General features: G+C 37.4%; 1 non-coding gene across 1 annotated transcript; it reads right to left on the bottom strand.

The window, feature by feature from the left end:
- Positions 1-2,702: 2,702 nt before the first annotated feature.
- On the bottom strand, positions 2,703-2,809 carry LOC127742295 (small nucleolar RNA R71). The gene has a single exon (XR_008003483.1). It is a non-coding gene; the product is annotated as a small nucleolar RNA R71 (small nucleolar RNA).
- Between the last annotated feature and the right edge of the window lie 16,035 nt (positions 2,810-18,844).

Raw genomic sequence — 18,844 nt, forward strand, 5'->3', positions numbered from 1 at the left:
GGTTCCCTTAAAGATGACCTCACTTAAAGATAAGATAAAGATAAAGATAAGATAACTAACTTATCTTATCCACAGGAGGCCACATCTCACCATTATAAATACACTGGAGTACCCAGGTATAACTCATACTCTGATTCTACTCAATACCTGCTTAATACCTTGCTAACTTAAGCATCAGAGTCCTTTGCAGGTACCCCCACCCTCCGGGGACAAAGGATCAACACCATCACCAAGTCCAACAAGTCGGACACACCAGCTCCGGTCTCTATACACCTGCCGGATACGTCGGCTCCGACCAACACAGAAGATCTCTACCGAGATCGACCTACAGTTTCAGGTAACCCTCGGGACAAAAACTTAGTTATAAATTAAACCAGAAACCATGTAAACTATCTAAGGTACTTAGGTTCTAATCCAAATATGACTTAACACCTCAATTTCATTCCCCTCCAACCTTTTGAAACTCCGGTTGAACAATCCTCATCACTCCTCCGCCAGACAATGAATCTCTTAGTTGCATAAACATATAATACAGACAAAGAAAACATAGATAGATTGCTGTTACAGCAAATAGAACATATAGCAATTAGGCATAGTTGATCAAATAGGCAATCCTAAATACTGCAAACTCAAACAAAATAGACAAATGCAAATGATGTATGCCTACCCTATGGCTGGTGATATCATTTGTCGGTTATATAGCCAAAGTCGACATGTCCGGTAGTTAACCCTGGACAGTCCCTTCATGTACGCATCCCCAAGAGTTTATCCCCGAAATTTCCCCCAATGAGATGAAATTTCATGATTGATATATTGGTGCGGTAATTTATAACCACAGATTAACCGGCAAGTGCACCGGGTCGTACCAAGTAATACCTCAGGTGAGTGAGAGTCGATCCCACGAGGATTGATGGATTAAGTAACAATGGTTAAGTGATTTACTTAGTTAGGCAAGCAGAAAATAGTGTTTGGATGTTCAAAAGGTTTAAATCCGAACTCAGAATATCAAAAGGATAGACAAATAAATAAGTTGGGAATAAAATATGAAAGAAAACAGTTAAAGCTTCAGAGTTATCTATTTTTTCGGATTAACTTTTCTTACTAACTATTTTAATCATGCAAGATTCAATTTATGGCAAACTATATGTGACTAGACCCTAATTCTTTAGACCTTTTTAGTCTCCTATAAAATTCATTAATTGACCAAGAAATGGCAGTTAATGAATTTTATAGGAAACTAGAAAGGTCTAAGGAATTAGGGTCTAGTCACATATAGTTTGCCATAAATTGAATCTTGCATGATTAAAATAGTTAGTAAGAAAAGTTAATCCGAAAAAATAGATAACTCTGAAGTCTTAACTGTTTTCTTTCATATTTTATTCCCAACTTATTTATTTGTCTATCCTTTTGATATTCTGAGTTCGGATTTAAACCTTTTGAACACCCAAACACTATTTTCTGCTTGTCTAACTAAGTAAATCACTTAACCATTGTTGCTTAATCCATCAATCCTCGTGGAATCGACCCTCACTCACCTGAGGTATTACTTGGTACGACCCGGTGCACTTACCGGTTAATCTGTGGTTATAAATTACCGCACCAAGTTTTTGGCGCCGTTGTCGGGGATTGATTGTGATTGACAACTATTCGTTGTTTGATTGCTTAGATTAGATAATTTTTCTTTTAATTAGTTTTATTTTAGTATTATTAATTTTTATTTTCATTTTTTTCTCGTTATTTTTTCTTCCCGTGCTTTCAATTCGTTTCCATTGTTTTCCTTTTTTTTATTTTTACTTCTTTTTAATTTTTTTTCTTTTCAAAACTTTACGTTTTCTTTTTTTTCTATTTTCTTTTTTATTTTTTATTTTCTTTTATTTTCGGTCTGTCTTTAATTTCCACAAATATATCATATATAAACAAATAAATAACTAAATAAATAAATAAATTTGCATCATATGTTTTTTTTTTTAATTTCTGAATTTAAGTTTGGTGTTACCTGGTTAATTTTGTTTTGATTTTTCTATTTAATTTTTTTCTATAATTTTTGAATTTTTTTAGAGTAGTTAGTGTTTTTATTTTATTTGTTTACACAGGTTACCTCACTGAGAATTTTATGCACTCTGACGTAGAAATTTCCATCTTTTCTTGTTTTCTGTTTATTTATGCGCAGGAACAAAGACAAAGAACATCTCTTAGACTTTGATCCTGAACCTGAAAGAACTTTCAGGTGACGTTTACAATAGGCAAGACTTTATAAGGCTGCAAAATCTACTATGGATCCTAATAATGCTGATAATGCCAATGTGGCAAATCCGAATGGGGATGAACAACAAAGGAGAGTCTTTGGCTCTTTTTCTGCTCCTACTGTAGATCTTTATGGAAAAAGTATTGTGGTGCCTCTTATAGCTACAAACAACTTTGAGTTGAAGCCACAATTGGTCACCTTGGAGCAGCAAAACTGCCAGTATCATGGTCTTCCCCATGAAGACCCAAATCAATTCATTTCAAATTTTCTGCAGATTTGTGATACTGTGAAGACAAATGGAGTGAACCCAGATGTGTACAAACTAATGCTCTTCCCGTTTGCTCTGAAGGATGGAGCAAAACTATGGCTAGATTCCCAACCCAAGGAGAGCTTGGATACTTGGAACAAGGTTGTTACTGAGTTTCTCACTAAATTTTTCCCACCAAAGAAGCTGACTAAGCTTAGGATAGAGGTTCAGCACTTCAGGCAGAAGGATGATGAAACCCTGTATGAAGCTTGGGAGAGATACAAGCTACTGACTAGGCAATGCCCTCTGGACATATTCTCCAAATGGACTCAACTAGACATCTTTTATGAAGGCCTAGGGAAAATATCCAAGATGTGCTTAGATAATTCTGTAGGAGGTTCATTGCACAAAAAGAATACACCGGAGGAGACTATTGAGCTTATTGAATTGGTTGCTAGCAACCAATACTTATACTCATCTAACAAGAATCCTGTGAACTCTGAGACTCCTCAGAAGAAGGGTGTCATGGAAGTAGAAACTCTTAATACTCTTCTTGCTAAAAACAAGCTTATGTCTCAGCAAATAAGTCTACTTACTCAACAGATGGGTGGCATGCAAGTCTCAGCTATCAACACACAAAATCCACCTCAAGAAGCCTCGTATGACATGACAGGTAATTTTGTGCAAAATGATAATTATAATTTTGCTCAATTTTCTTCTGATCAGGTCAATTACATGGGGAGTGCTCCTAGAAATCCCAACAATGATCCCTATTCTAAGACCTACAATCAAGGGTGGAGAAATCACCCAAACTTTGGGTGGAGAGACCAATCTCAGAGACCTTAGAATTTCAACAACAATTCTCAGGGAGTCTTCCAACAGAATAATTACAATAACCGCCAATTTTAGTCTCAGCAACAACAACCTTTTCAACAGGCAAACTCTAAATCCCAAGAAGATTCTAATTGGAAGATGATGATGAGTTTTGTACATGAAACCAGAGCCTCCATTAGAAACTTGGAAGTACAAATGGGCCAAATAAGCAAGCAATTACCTGAGAGGTCTGCAAGTACGTTTTCAGGTGATACAGTGGTGAACCCAAGAGAAGACTGCAAGGTTATTCAGTTGAGAAGTGGTAAAGTAGCTGGCTCTGAGACCAAGGCCAATAAAGAATTAGTTGAAAAAGAAGCTCCAGAGGAGAAGAAGGAAGAAGTAGAGCACACCCCTCCTAAGTGTGCAGACAACCCTTTCTCTGATTCTCTTGACACTTATCCTACCTTGCCAAAGGCTCCTGAATACAAGCCAAAAATGCCATATCCTCAAAGGCTTCAGAAGGCTTCCAAAGAAAAGAAGTTCTCTAAATTTTTAGATGTCTTCAAAAAGTTATAGATCAACATTCCTTTTGTAGAGGCTCTCGAGCAAATGCCTCTCTATGCTAAATTTATGAAGGAATTGTTGACCCACAAGAGGAGTTGGTAGGAACAAGAAACAGTGGTATTTTTCAAGGAATGCAGTGCCATTATTCAACACAACCTTCCTGAGAAGATGCCAAATCCAGGGAGTTTTGTAATTCCTTGCACCATTAGAGATGCACCATTCAGAGAGCTTTATGTGATCTTGGAGCTAGCATCAATCTCATGCCACTTTCAGTGATGAAAAAGCTCCAAATTGAGGAGGTAAAACCCACTCGTATTTCTCTTCAACTTGTTGATCTTTCTATTAAATTACATGTGGGTGTTGTTGAGGATTTACTTGTTAAAGTAAGACCATTCATCTTTCCTATTGATTTTGTTATATTAGACATGGAAGAGGAGGTAAAATCCCCTATTATACTTGGTAGACCTTTTTTAGCTACAGGTAGAGCTCTAATTGATGTACAAAACGGTGAATTGACCCTGAGGGTTAATAAAGAACAGGTGGTCCTTCATGTTTTTGAAGCTCTCAAACACCCTAATGATTTTGAAGGGTATATGAAAATAGATATTATTGAACCACTTGTTCAAGAGGTACTAAAAGCTGAGGTGCTTGATGACATTCTAGATCCTATCTCTGAGTATGAATTAGTTGAAGTTGATAATTCACCACCCCAGAAGGCTATGGTTCACACGCCTAAAGTAGAGGAGGAAGCCCCCAGGCTTGAGCTCAAATCCTTACCTCCTTCTCTGAAATATGTTCTTAGGTGAAAATGATTCATATCCAGTGATCATTAGCTCTTCCCTGAAGCATGAACAGGAAGAGGCGCTTGTTTCAGTGCTCAAGAGCCATAAAACAGCTCTTGGGTGGACCATTGGTGACTTGAAAGGGATTAGTCCAACAAAGTGTATGCACAAGATGCTCCTTGAAGATGATGCTAAACCAGTTGTGCAACCACAAAAGAGACTCAATCCAACCATGAAGGAGGTGGTCCAAAAAGAGATAATAAAATTATGGGAAGCATGTATTATTTACCCTATTTCTAACAGTCCTTGGGTAAGTCCTGTACAGGTAGTTCCCAAGAAAGGAGGGATGACAGTGATCTAGAATGAGAAGCATGAACTTATTCCTACCAGGACAGTCACAGGATGGAGGATGTGTATAGACTACAGAAGGCTCAATATTGCTACAAGGAAGGATCATTTTCCCCTGCCTTTCATTGATCAGATGCTTGAGAGGTTAGCTGGTCATGCTTTTTATTATTTTCTGGATGGATATTCTGGATATAATCAAATTACAGTGGACCCTCAAGATCAAGAGAAGACAACATTCACAAGCCCCTTTGGAGTGTTTACCTACAGGAGGATGCCATTTGGACTCTGTAATGCTCCAGCACCCTTTCAGAGGTGTATGCTTTCAATCTTTTCTTATATGGCTAAAAAATATATTGAGGTATTTATGGATGATTTTTTTGTCTTTTGTAATTCTTTTGAATCCTGCCTTAAGCATCTATCCATTGTCTTGAAATGATGTCAAGAATCAAACCTTGTTTTAAATTGGGAAAATGTCATTTTGTGGTTACAGAAGGCATTGTTCTTGGACACAGGATTTCAAGTAAGGGGATTGAGGTTGACAAAGCAAAGGTGGAGGTAATTGAAAAATTACCACCACCAGCTAATGTTAAGGCAGTCAGGAGTTTCCTGGGTCATGCAGGATTTTATAGGAGATTTATAAAGGACTTTTCTAAAATTGCTAAAACATTGAGCAACCTGTTGATTGTTGATACTCTTTTTATCTTTGATTCTGATTGCCTACATGCTTTTGAAACCTTGAAAGCAAACCTTACCTCTGCTCCCATTATAGCTCCCCCTGACTGGAATTTACCATTTGAGTTGATGTGTGATACCAGTGACTTTGCTATAGGAGCTGTTTTAGGACAGAGGCATGGTAAGCTTGTACATGCCATTTACTATGCCAGTCGGGTGTTAAATGATGCCCAAAAGAATTACACAATTACAGAAAATGAATTATTAGCTGTTGTGTTTGCTGTTGATAAGTTTAGGTCCTATTTAATTGGTTCTAAGGTTATTGTTTATACTGACCATGTTGATTTAAAGTACCTTCTAACCAAGCAAGACTCTAAACCAAGATTAATCAGATGGGTGTTACTCCTCTAGGAGTTTGACATTGAGATGAAAGACAGGAAAGGGTCAGAAAATCAAGTAGCTGATCATCTCTCCAGAATTGAGCCTGATGCAGGAGTACAACCACCCATAGCTGTGACTGAAACATTTTCGGATGAGCAATTGTTCCTTATTCAGCAGGCTCCATGGTTTCCAGACATTGCGAATTACAAAGCCCTAAATTTCATTCCAAAGGAGAACAGTAGGCAACAAGTAAAAAAGCTATTGACTGATGCAAAGTACTATATTTGGGAAGAACCATACCTTTTTAAAAGGTGCTCATATAGTATAATCCGAAGATGTGTCCCGGATGAGGAAAAGCAGCAAATTCTTTGGCACTGTCACGGGTCTGATTATGGAGGCCACTTTGGTGGTGAAAGAACAGCTACAAAAGTCCTTCAGAGCGGGTTTTACTGGCCAACTCTCTTCAGGGACTCAAGAGCATTTGTGAAGCCCTGTGACAGATGTGAAAAAGCTACAAATCTCCCTACCAACCATGAAATGCCACAGCAGGGGATTCTTGAGGTTGAACTGTTTGATGTGTGGGGTATTAATTTCATGGGACTTTTTCCACCCTCACATTCAAACAACTATATTTTGGTGGTAGTTGATTATGTGTCCAAGTGGGTGGAAGCTGTAGCTCTACCTACCAATGATGCCAAGGTGGTAATGAGTTTTCTGCAGAGATACATCTTTATCCAGTTTGGTGTTCCAAGGACACTCATTAGTGATGGAGGAAGCCACTTTTGTAACAGACAGCTGGACTCTCTTCTGCTGAGATATGGAGTCCGTCATAAAGTAGCAACCCCCTATCACCCTCAGACAAGTGGGCAGGTTGAAGTTTCCAACAGGGAGCTCAAGAGGATACTAGAGAAGACTGTAAGTGTTTCAAGAAAGGACTGGTCTAGGAAGCTTGATGATGCTCTATGGGCATACCGAACAGCTTACAAGACTCCTATTGGCATGTCCCCTTATCAATTGGTCTATGGCAAAGCCTGTCACTTGCCAGTCGAGCTGGAGCATAAAGCTTACTGGGCAATCAGGTATCTGAACCTTGATTCAGAAGCTGCAGGAATTAAGCGAATGCTTCAGTTGAATGAGCTTGATGAATTCAGATACTCAGCCTATGAGAATGCCAAGCTCTATAAGGAGAGAACTAAGTTATTGCATGACAAGAAGATAGCCATAAGAGTCTTTGAGCCAGGACAGAGGGTGCTTCTGTATAATTCAAGACTCAAATTCTTTCCTGGGAAGCAGAAATCCCAGTGGTCAAGACCATTTGTGGTTACCAGAGCTTCACCATACGGTCATGTGGAAATACAGGAAGAGAATTCTAACAAGAAATTTACAGTGAATGGCTAGAGGTTGAAGCACTATCTGGGAGGCGAGGTCGATCACCAGAGGTCCACTCATCTGCTAAATTAGCATAACTGACCGTCATGCTAGTGACGTTAAAGAAGCGCTTGTCGGAAGGCAACCCAATAAATTCGTATCCTTAGTGTTCTTCGTAGTAGTAGTTTTCCTTACTTAGTTGATTTTTATTGAGTTTTCACCATTTTCTGATCATGCAGCTATTTTAGAAGTAGGAACTAAATTTAAAAAAAAAAGAGCACATGACGCGCAAGCGTCGCTGACGCGTAGGCATCAGAAGGGTGTGCGTGAAAAGAAAAAATGAACAGAGAGTGGCGCGGGAGTGGCGCAGGAATGATGCCTTTCGCACAAAAAGTCCACGCATACACGTTCTTGACGCGTGTGCGTCATTGATGATTTTAGCACTCCACGCGTGCGCGTCACTGACGTGTACGCGTGACCTTGAAAATCGGCGTAAACGAGCGTTTGGGCAGAGAGTTGTGCTGGCTTGGGGCTGGACGTGTGCTAGAAGCATAAAACTTGTCCACGCGGATGCGTTCATGACGCGTGCGCATCATTTGCACAAATGGTCATCCACGCGTGCACATGCATGATGCGAAAATAGTGTTTGGATGTTCAAAAGGTTTAAATCCGAACTCAGAATATCAAAATGATAGACAAATAAATAAGTTGGGAATAAAATATAGAAGAAAATAGTTAGACAACATTCAAATTCACAATTTTAGATTTTAGATGTAGTTTTTAGAGAGAGAGAGAGAGAGAGAGAGGCTCTCTCCTCTCTTTTAGGTTTTAGGATTAGGATTTCTCTTAGGTTAGGTTTACTTCTTTTCCAAATTTCAGGTTCAATATTCCTTTAATTTATGTTTCTCTTCTATTTTTATTTACTCTAATGCTTTTACTTGTTAATTACTTATGTTGCCAAATTGGCTTATGAACTCTTCATGTTAGATTTGAATATTCTATTTAATGCAATTTGAGGTATTTCAGATTTATGATTGCTTTCTTCTATTTATGATATAAATAATTTAGATTTTTCCCTTTTGGCCTTGATTACGTAATTGGTAACACTTGAGTTGTCAAACTCAGCGGTTGATTGAGAATTGGAAATTGCTGATTGATTTGGATCCCTCTAAAGCTAGTCTTTCCATAGGAGTTGACTAGGACTTGAGGAATCAAGTTGATTAGTCAACTTGACTTTCCTTTATTTAGTAAGAGTTAACTAAGTAGGAGCAACAAACAATTCTCATCACACCTGATAAGGATAACTAGGATGGGATTTCCAGTTCTCATACCTTGCCAAGAGTTTTTATAATTATTAATTTATTTTTCTTGCCATTTAAATTACTTGTTCTCTATTTCAAAATCCAAAAAATATACCCTTTTTTCATAACCAATAATAAGGTACACGTTTGCAATTCCCTGGCAACAGCACCAAAAATTTGGTGCGGTAATTTATAACCACAGATTAACCGACAAGTGCACCGGGTCGTACCAAGTAATACCTCAGGTGAGTGAGGGTCGATCCCACGAGGATTGATAGATTAAGCAACAATGGTTAAGTGATTTACTTAGTTAGGCAAGCAAAAAATAGTGTTTGGGTGTTCAAAAGGTTTAAATCCGAACTCAGAATATCAAAAGAATAGACAAATAAATAAGTTGGGAATAAAATATGGAAGCAAACAGTTAAGGCTTCAGAGTTATCTATTTTTCCGAATTAACTTTTCTTACTAACTATTTTAATCATGCAGGATTCAATTTATGGCAAACTATATGTGACTAGACCTTAATTCCTTCGACCTTTCTAGGCTCTTCTAAAATTCATTAATTGCCAATTCCTTAGTCAATTAATTCCAATTAGAAGGTGATGATCAAATTCCAGTTTATATGCCACAAAAATCCTAATTATCCAAATATAATGGGATTATATGTCATGTATCCCGTTAAATCCAGATAATTAAAATTTAGGAGAAATTTTTTCAAGTTGTTGTTCAAGTATAGAGCTTTTCCAAGTTATATAAGAACTCAAATAGAAAGAGGGTCATACTTCCGTTCCACCTATATTCATAAGATAAAAAGCAAAAACAATTCTTAAATTATAAATCCATACATGAATTAAAATAGAAAAAGCAATAAAATCAATCCATACAAATAGACAGAGCTCCTAACCTTAACAATGGAGGATTAGTTGCTCATGGTTCAGAGAGAAAAACTAGAATTGTAAATTGGGCTCCGGTGGAAAATTAGAAGTTCATAATGGAATACCCTTTTTTATAACTAATCCTAATTAATTTAAAAATCTAAAATTAAAATAATATCTTTTTCTAATTTAAAATCAAATTTGAATTTAAATCAGAATTAATTATGGCAATCAGCAAGTCTTCAATCGATAGATGGGGACCACTTGATTCCTTCACTCTGATCTGTGCTTTTTGGGCCGAAAACTGGGTCAAAAGCAGCCCAGAAATCGCCCCCAGTCAGTCACGCGTACGCGTTGCTGATCTCCTTCGCGTGTCACGCGTATGCGTCAGTCACGTGTACGCGTCGTTGTGCAATTTTGCTTTTCACGCGTACGCGTCAGGTACGCGTACGCGTCGATCCTCGCTGGTTTTCTCCTTTAATTTTTGTACTGCAGAAATCCCATCAAATCCAGCTGAATGCTACCTAAAATAAACAAAATTGCACAAGACTCAAAGTAGCATCCATAGTGACTAAAAGATAATTAATTTTTTATTAAACTCAACAATTTAAGTGTAAATTCACTAGGAAAAGATAGAAAAGATGCTCACGCATCATATATATAGGGAAATTTTCGGGTTGTTAAAGTGTCTGGCCACATCTTGCAACTTAGAATCAACAGAGTATCGAGTCTCAACCTGAAGCGAGTGGTGGCTAGCCATTGCATCTACCTAGAAAAACTCGTATCTCAGATAAGTGGAAGTGCATAAGCCAAATAATAATTCAATATCAATCATTCATTATTAATTCTGTCATCATTCATAACATCATCATCATTTTTGCACTTCCTTAGCCACAAAATCAATACTTCAAAATCTTTCTTCACTGTCAAGTTAACTCATTCTCAAAGTTTACCCCTCTCCCTATGTTTAGGAACTAAATTCGGGACTTTAGAAGGTAACTATAGAGGTTTGGAAGTTAGAAAATAAGTTGAAAACACGAAAAATACACTTTTCCCAAAAATAGGGGTTCCGTGTATTCATGCCATGTTTTGCATACGCAGGGGTGTTGTTTTTTCAATTCGCATACGCAGCTTCTGTCCGCGTACGCGAGCCTCCAGGATAGGGAAGCTGTCCCGCGTCGCGTGGTATTGCCCACATACGCGAGACTGTAATTTCCCCATTTTCACATATGCATGCACACATCTGCATACGCGAGACGTTTGGGTAGAGCCCAGGGTTCAAATCGCGTGTGTGTTCGTGTACGCATGCCGTTCAAAATGATAAAAAGCTGTTAAGTTCTACAGAAATCATTTTTGCACACCAAATTTTCGACGCGCATAACTTTTTTGAAAAATTATTTTTTGTATGTTCTTTGAACGGCATAAACTTCACGAATCCAATTTTTATTTAAAATAAGTTTGACAAAAGTTGAGGGTCCGAAAGCCGAGTTATGGCTAGCCGAACTTTGGTCAAAAATCAAGTTTTTACCAAAAAGCTCCAAACCTCTATTTTACAAAAACCAAAATCTTAAACCAAGGTTTCACACTTCAAACAACATCAAATATACTTAAAGCCATTCCACTTCCATTCCACCCTTTCTACAACATTCCAATAATCAATTTTATCAGTTTCAACCCAATAATTAATAGCCAACAACAACTCAATTCATCGATAAATCATACCACAACTCATAATCATTCATCAACCCTCATCAATCACCGCAATCATCAATTATTACACATTTACAAAATTAAACTCACATATCCACCAAATCACTAAACCTCAACATGTTCATATAGTTTAACCTATCCTACAGTCATCTAGCCTAAGTTTTCACGTTACATTATATATTATCTACGAGAAACCAAAACCATACCTTAGCCGATTCCTCCCTAATACTCGAAACACCCTAAGGTCCTGAACTCACAAGCTTCAAGCCCCAATTGCTCACCAGTCACCAACTTAGTTCCAAGGTTCAGTATTAAGCATCCAATATTGCCAATTTGTCTCCAACCCACATAGTTCACTCAAATTCCACACAATTATCACAAATTCAATATAAGGTCTGCTACATCAAAATGTTCACAAGAGTTTATAGTTTTTTCACCTTACCCACGGTCATTTAAGACAAGACCCAACAAGTCTCTAAGATTAATTCAGCCCTAAAGCACCTAAATCACATAATCTCTCGAAATCAAACTCTAATTTTTGAAATTGCAAGGAGGAATACTAAGAAAGAATTAGCAAGGTACTTTCCAAATTGTTTAGTGGATTTTTCAGAGCTCAACATGGTGGTCGCGTGGCCGCAAACGGTGCGGTAATCGGAGCTCCGGATTGAGAGTTGTGGTGAATTGAAATTGAAACAAGGGTTTGGTGTTCCTTCTTCACTCTCTACCCCAAAATTAGTGTCAAAATTCATATTTTTAATATGTTTATATTTTTGGATTAATAAAATTTAGTTTTCTAATTCTTTTGATTAATAATTAATTTATTGACTAATTATTCACTAATTACGCAGGGTTACATCAATAGCTTACAGCATTGATTTGGTCGAGGAGATGTAGACCCGGGTGGCAGGATTGACATGTAAACATCTCCAAAAAGATTCTCATGTAAGAAAGCATTATGGGCTAATGCTTCATAGAGGCCAATGCCAAAATTATTCTGATGGTGGCAGGATTGACAAATAGGAGAGAAGGTTTTCACGAAATCAACACCTCCAGTTTGGGTGAATCCTTTGGTCACAAGGCGTGCCTTATATCGATCAACTGATCTATCAAGCTTGCGTTTGATGCGATAGACTCGTTTACATCCAACTGGCTTAATATTTTTTGTACAATCAATAAGACACCAAGTTTTGTTCAACTCAAGAGCATCCAGCTCATCTTTCATAGCACTACGCCAATTAGAGTGTTGATTGGCCTTAAATGACTTTGCCTCAACATCAAAATGTAGAGATAAAAGATACTTATTATGTGAAGATGAAAGAGAAGAAAAAGACTTGAATGAAGATAAAGGATATCTGTATTTTAAGAGAGAGTGATTTGTGGAGGTGAGAGAGGAATTGCACAAGTAATCAAAGAGATATCTTGGAGGTCGGTGAGGTCGTTCAGAATGACGAAGATAGAATTGCTCAGGTGGTGAGGAAGGTGACGTGGGATGAGGAGGTGATGGTGGACTACTATCTAGTGCGGAAGAAGAGGAGGGTGTATGACTCGAAATAGATTTGGTGGTCATGAGTTCAAGTTGGTTAGGACACGATAGTGAGGAAGAAAGAGAGGTTGTTGGAGAAAATAAAGAATTAGATGGAGGTGGGTCAATGGGTATAAGTGAGGGTCCAACTAGAAGGGTTGGTATTTTGAGTTATGTGTGTTGACTGAAAATTTATTTGGTTCAGAATTTGTTGTGGGGTTGGAAGGAAAAATTCGGCCATTTGTGTGGACCAAAGAAAAGACTAATTTATAAAAAGTAATATTTCTAGAAATTTTAATATTTTTGTCATCCAAAAGATAATGATATATCCTTTAAATTTATTTTGAAAACCAATAAAAACACTCTTTTTAGCTCTTGGATCAAATTTTGATCTATTTGTCATTAGGGTAGAAACAAAATATAAGTATCCAAAAAATTTTGAGGTCAAGATAATTTGATGGATGATTAAATAAAACTTGAAATGGTGTTCTAAAATTAATTGCAAATGATGAAACTCTATTAAGCAAATAAACATATTTAATAGCATAAGACCAAAAAGATAATAGTAAATTAAATTGAATCATAAGAGCACAAGCTATATTTAAAATATGTTGATGCTTGCGTTCTACTATTTCATTTTGTTGAGGGATTTTAATACAACTACGTTAATGAATAATGCCATTTGAAGATTAAAAATCATGTAAAATAAATTCAGGTCCATTATTAGAACGGACGGTTTTGACTTTAGAGTTGAATTATGTTTCAGCTAAAGCAATAAAATTCTTTACATGATTTTGCACTTATCCTTTTGATTTTAACAAAACAACCCATGTAAAGTGACTAATTTATCAAAAATATTTAAAAAATATTTATGATTATGAATAGAATTTTTTGTCAAAATGGATCCCAAATATCAAAATGTAATAAATTAAAACTTGCATTAGCTTTATTAAAGCTTTAAGAAATGAAAGTTTCTTCTATTTAAAAAAATGACAAATATCATAAGCTTTATCATGATGCATGGAAATAAAATAAAATTTCTTATGTAAATAATTAAGTCTTTGTTTAGAAAGATATCCCAAACGGAAATGCCATAAGTCGGATAGCATAATGGTTGATTTTGTTTTGATGGTATGAATAGAGTGTGAAGTTGATGGATTTTGAGTGAGAGTATTTTTAACAACATACAAGCCTTCTCTCATTCTACCTAAATCAATCGTCCTCAAAGTGTTGGCCTGTAAAGTGCAAGAATAAGATGAAAAAGTGAGTTGACATTGAAGAATGGAGGTAATTTTGGATTTGAAAATAATGTTAAAATTGAAATAAGAAAAATAAAGAACATCATGAAGGATTAATGATGAAGAAAATTACACAACACCCTTATAGGAAGCAGTGACTTGAATGTTATTTGGTAAGTGAATGATAATGTGAGAGATTTTGTATATGATATAAACCAAAATAAATTTGATGTAATATGGTCTGTGGTACTAGAATCAATAATCTAAGAATTTAAAAAGGTGTTTTTGTTAGAAAAATTATTTTAAGATAGGAAATTACTTTAAAGAACAAAGGTAATGAGTACTTGGATTAGGCAAAAGGCCATTTTGATTTAATGACCCATTATCTCTACATTTTGAGGAGGGATCAGCCGTTTTGAGAAATGCTATGAGAACTTGTTGTTGGGTTAGTGAAAGGTCCGAAATTGGGTTTGAATTGGGCTGCTGGGTATGCCTCTCAACATGACATAGGGCTGCCTTCTCATCATGAATTGGAGCGGCAATTGAAGAAGGCATGGTGGCGACAGCATTGGTGGAGGCAACGGCGTGATGTGAATGACCAGGGTGATGTGGATGCCTCGGAAGGTACCCGTGTTTCGAGTACTAGACTTCAATCATGTGGCTGCTGTGACCGCAATAAATGCAAACTTTGAAGAACCACTACGTCTCGGCTGGAGGAGAGGCCACTGCAACCGCGATAGTGTGAGGGGTGCTGTGAATTGACGGCGGAAGTGATGGAGCGCGGATTGTCCAAAATTCTAGTAGCAACTTGTAGTTGTCGTTTGTGTTGGATGACCAATGCAAAAGCTCTGGTTAATGTGGGTAATGGGTCGAGAAGAAGTAATTGAGATCATACTATCAAAAATCGTTCATCCAATCCCTTGAGAAAATGAATTATGATATCTTGTGATATGTGTGATGTTGCTGGATAGGTGGTGCACGAAATTGTGATCATCAACAATGGCGCCAAAGACTTGGCACTCTCAGATGTGAATCACACTTTGTCACAACTCCGCACAACTAACCAGCAAGTGCATTGGGTCGTCCAAGTAATACCTTACGTGAGTAAAGGTCGATCCCACGGAGATTGTTGGTATGAAGCAAGCTATGGTCATCTTGTAAATCTCAGTCAGGCAGATTCAAAGGGGTTATGGGTTTCGAAAATAATAAGATAAATAAAACACAAAGTAGGGATAGAGAAACTTATGTAATTCATTGGTGAGAATTTCAAATAAGTGTATGGAGATGATGTGTTCCTCTTGAATCTCTGCATTCCTACTGTCTTCATCCAATCATTCTTACTCCTTTCCATGTTAAGCTGTTATGTTGGGTTTCACCGGCGTCAATGGCTACCTCTCGTCCTCTCAGTGAAAATGGTCCATGTGTGCTGTCACCACACGGCTAATCATCTGTCGGTTCTCAATTGTGTTGGAATAGGATCCATTGATCCTTTTGCGTCTGTCACTACGCCCAACACTCAGGATTTTGAAGCTCGTCACAGTCATTCAATCCCCGAATCCTACTTAGAATATCACAGACAAGGTTTAGACTTTTCGGATTCTCAAGAATGCTGCCAATGGATTCTAGCTTATACCACGAAGACTCTGATCTCAAGGAGTTGAAGGCTCTGTTGTCAGGAGAGGCAATCAACATGCATGAGCTAGGAATCCAAGAGATAAACGCTCCATCTTAGGTAGAACGGAAGTGGTTGTTAGGCACGCGTTCATAGATGAGAATGATGATGAGTGTCACGGATCATCACATTCATCAGGTTGAAGTGCAAGTGAATATCTTAGAATAAGAATAAGCTTGAATTGAATAGAAAATAGTAGTAATTGCATTAAAACTCGAGGTATAGCAGAGCTCCACACCCTTAATCTATGGTGTGTAGAAACTCCACCGTTGAAAATACATAAGTGATGAAGGTCCAGGCATGGCCAAATGGCCAGCCCCCAAAACGTGATCAAGAGATCAAAAGGTGATCAAAAGATGAAAATACAATAGTAAAAGGTCATATTTATATTGAACTAGCTACTAAGATTTACAGAGATAAGTAAATGATGCAGAAATCTACTTCCGGGGCCCACTTGGTGTGTGCTTGGGCTGAGCATTGAGCCTTGCGTGTGTAGAGGCTTCTCTTGGAGTTAAACGCCAGTTTTAATGCCAATTTGGGCGTTTTAACTCCAACTTTTATGCCAGTTTTGGCGTTTTGACTTCAGAATAGGGCAGAGAAGTGGCGTTTTGACGCCATTTTATGTCATCAAAACTCGCACAAAGTATGAACTATTATATATTTCTAGAAAGCCCTGGATGTCTACTTTTCAACGCAATTGAGAGCGCGCCATTTGGAATTCTGTAGCTCCAGAAAATCCACTTCGAGTGCAGATAGATCAGAATCCAACAATATCAGCAGTCCTTTTTCAGCCTCTGAATCAGATGTGTGCTCAGGTCCCTCAATTTCAGCCAGAAAATACCTGAAATCACAGAAAAATACACAAACTCATAGTAAAGTCCAGAAATGTGAATTTTGCATGAAAACTAATAAAAACATCCCAAAAAGTGGCTAGTTCCTACTAAAAACTACCTAAAAACAATGCCAAAAAGCGTATAAATTATCCGCTCATCAATAGGAACAGACCGGAAGAGGACGAGAATTGACGAGTTCCTCCCAGAGAGACTTCAGTGATGTGTAGAACTCGATGACAGATAGATTGCCCTACTTGAGTGCATAGCCTTCTTCTAGCAACTCAGCAATTCAGAGAAGATCACTCTAAGCAAATCATTCTTTCAAATTGGTTCAGACAAAGGAAGCAGTAGCAAATAGTTGACACTGGGTTATAAAAGGGGACAGAGAATGAAACAACCAAGATAAAACCAAATTTTTGCAATGTTCCTAAGTCGGGAAAAGAGGATCATCAGGCAGAGGAGAGGAGATAGAACCGGTAAGAAATCCATATTTATTTTTGGAAAATATAGCCATAGTGAATTATCTATTCCATGAAGGGTAGTTATTTCCTATTAGAACATGGTAACCAAGACTGACGTAGTCGCTTGGATAAATGTAAAAGGGATTGATTGGATCCTGAGCTAAATTGGAAGGTTGATTATTCATTGTGGGAGGTGGTGAAGGGGTTTTAGGATTTGAATTGGTTGGTTTATCCATGGATATCAGCACAGTTCAGGAGGAGCTCTGATACTATAATAAAATTGAGTATGCATAGGTAAAGAATGTTGTGTTATGTATTTACAAAGGTAAAGCTAAAATATATAGGCTGAAATTGTAATCGAATTTATGTATTCTATTGGGCTAAATTTATGGGCCAGTATGAGACTTCTTTATTGTTACCATGGGTTAAGGTAAAAGAGTGATTTAAGACATGATCAAAATAATATAATGTCAAATACTTATAAGTAGGATCCCCTTCCTGCATATTTAAGAGACTCAAATAATTTTTTCTATTTAATATAATATCTTGTCAGTCATGTAATTAGTTTAATTGTTATGGCTAGCTCTATCATATGAGGTTTGATCCATTTTCACTGTCAATTTTCACAATATATTGGCTCCAAGTCAAATGCAAAATTATATTTGACAGAAACTTTGGAAATTAATTATTGTTCATAAATATGTATTGTGCCATTAGTTCTAAATTAGATGGATTAGATGTATACAATGCTCCTTCCTTCTTGAATTAACTACTAATTTAATGTAAAAATGAGTATACTTCAATAATTTTGGTTCCATTTCAACCATCAAAATGACCTTTTTGACTTTTCTGAGAGAAAAATACTCATGGTTCTAAAAATCGAACCGAATCAGTTGGTCTGACCAGTCTAATTGTGAACCGATAGTAATTATGGTCCGGTTAGCTTCCTAAAACCGTTGCTTCAAAAATTGATGGAAAATTGCTAAACCGGTCGAGAATTGGCCAGTTGGACCGGATTGAGAGTCGGCCGGTTTTAGAAAAACATCGTTGTTTTGGCTCATTTGGCTTCCTGAACCATGCCTGATGTCTCTCACTCTTACTCTCATTCCTCTCAACCTCGACCAGAGCTCTAAATTGGTGAATCCCCCTTCTCCAACCCTAGCCTCTCTTTGAGCCACTACCGTCGCCCGTCCATCAAGCCATTGTCGTCGTCCACCTATCGAGCTCAGCCACCGTCCGTTCGTGTAACCATTGCTCTTTTCTTCCGCGAGCTCGGTCCAACCCTTGTCTTCATCTTCTCGGCATCGTCATCAACTTGTCATCTTCTCGCCGTCGTTTAGTCGGCATCTTCTGTCAATCAACGGTCTGTCGACGTCATCTTCGAAGGTTAGTGGCTCAATGATCGCTTGTTCTCTTCGTTTTTTTTTGTTTTTTATGTTCTGTTTCTGTGATTACTGATTAGCTCTGAAATGTGATTAGATCTATTCTGTGATTAGCTTTAATTTTGAGTGTTATGATTTTATTGATTATTGAATGTCTTGTGATTAGTTTTGGTTCTTTACTGATTAGTGATTAGCTCTGGTTCTTTACTAATTAGCGATTAGTTCTTTACTTATTAGTGATTAGTTTTAGTGCTTTACTAATTCGAACAACACGGCTTGAAAATATGTTGCTTTACAAGTAGTGAATGAAAAGCCACAATTTCAATGCATATTGAGGGTTGGTATGGGGTCTAGTTCAATTTGCACCAAACAGGAGGTTTGTGCAGTTGGGCGTTGTCAGGTATGAACGTTATTTTGTTTTGTTTTATTT

This window comes from Arachis duranensis, chromosome 9 (genome assembly GCF_000817695.3).
Source record: "Arachis duranensis cultivar V14167 chromosome 9, aradu.V14167.gnm2.J7QH, whole genome shotgun sequence".
Lineage (NCBI taxonomy): Eukaryota > Viridiplantae > Streptophyta > Magnoliopsida > Fabales > Fabaceae > Arachis > Arachis duranensis.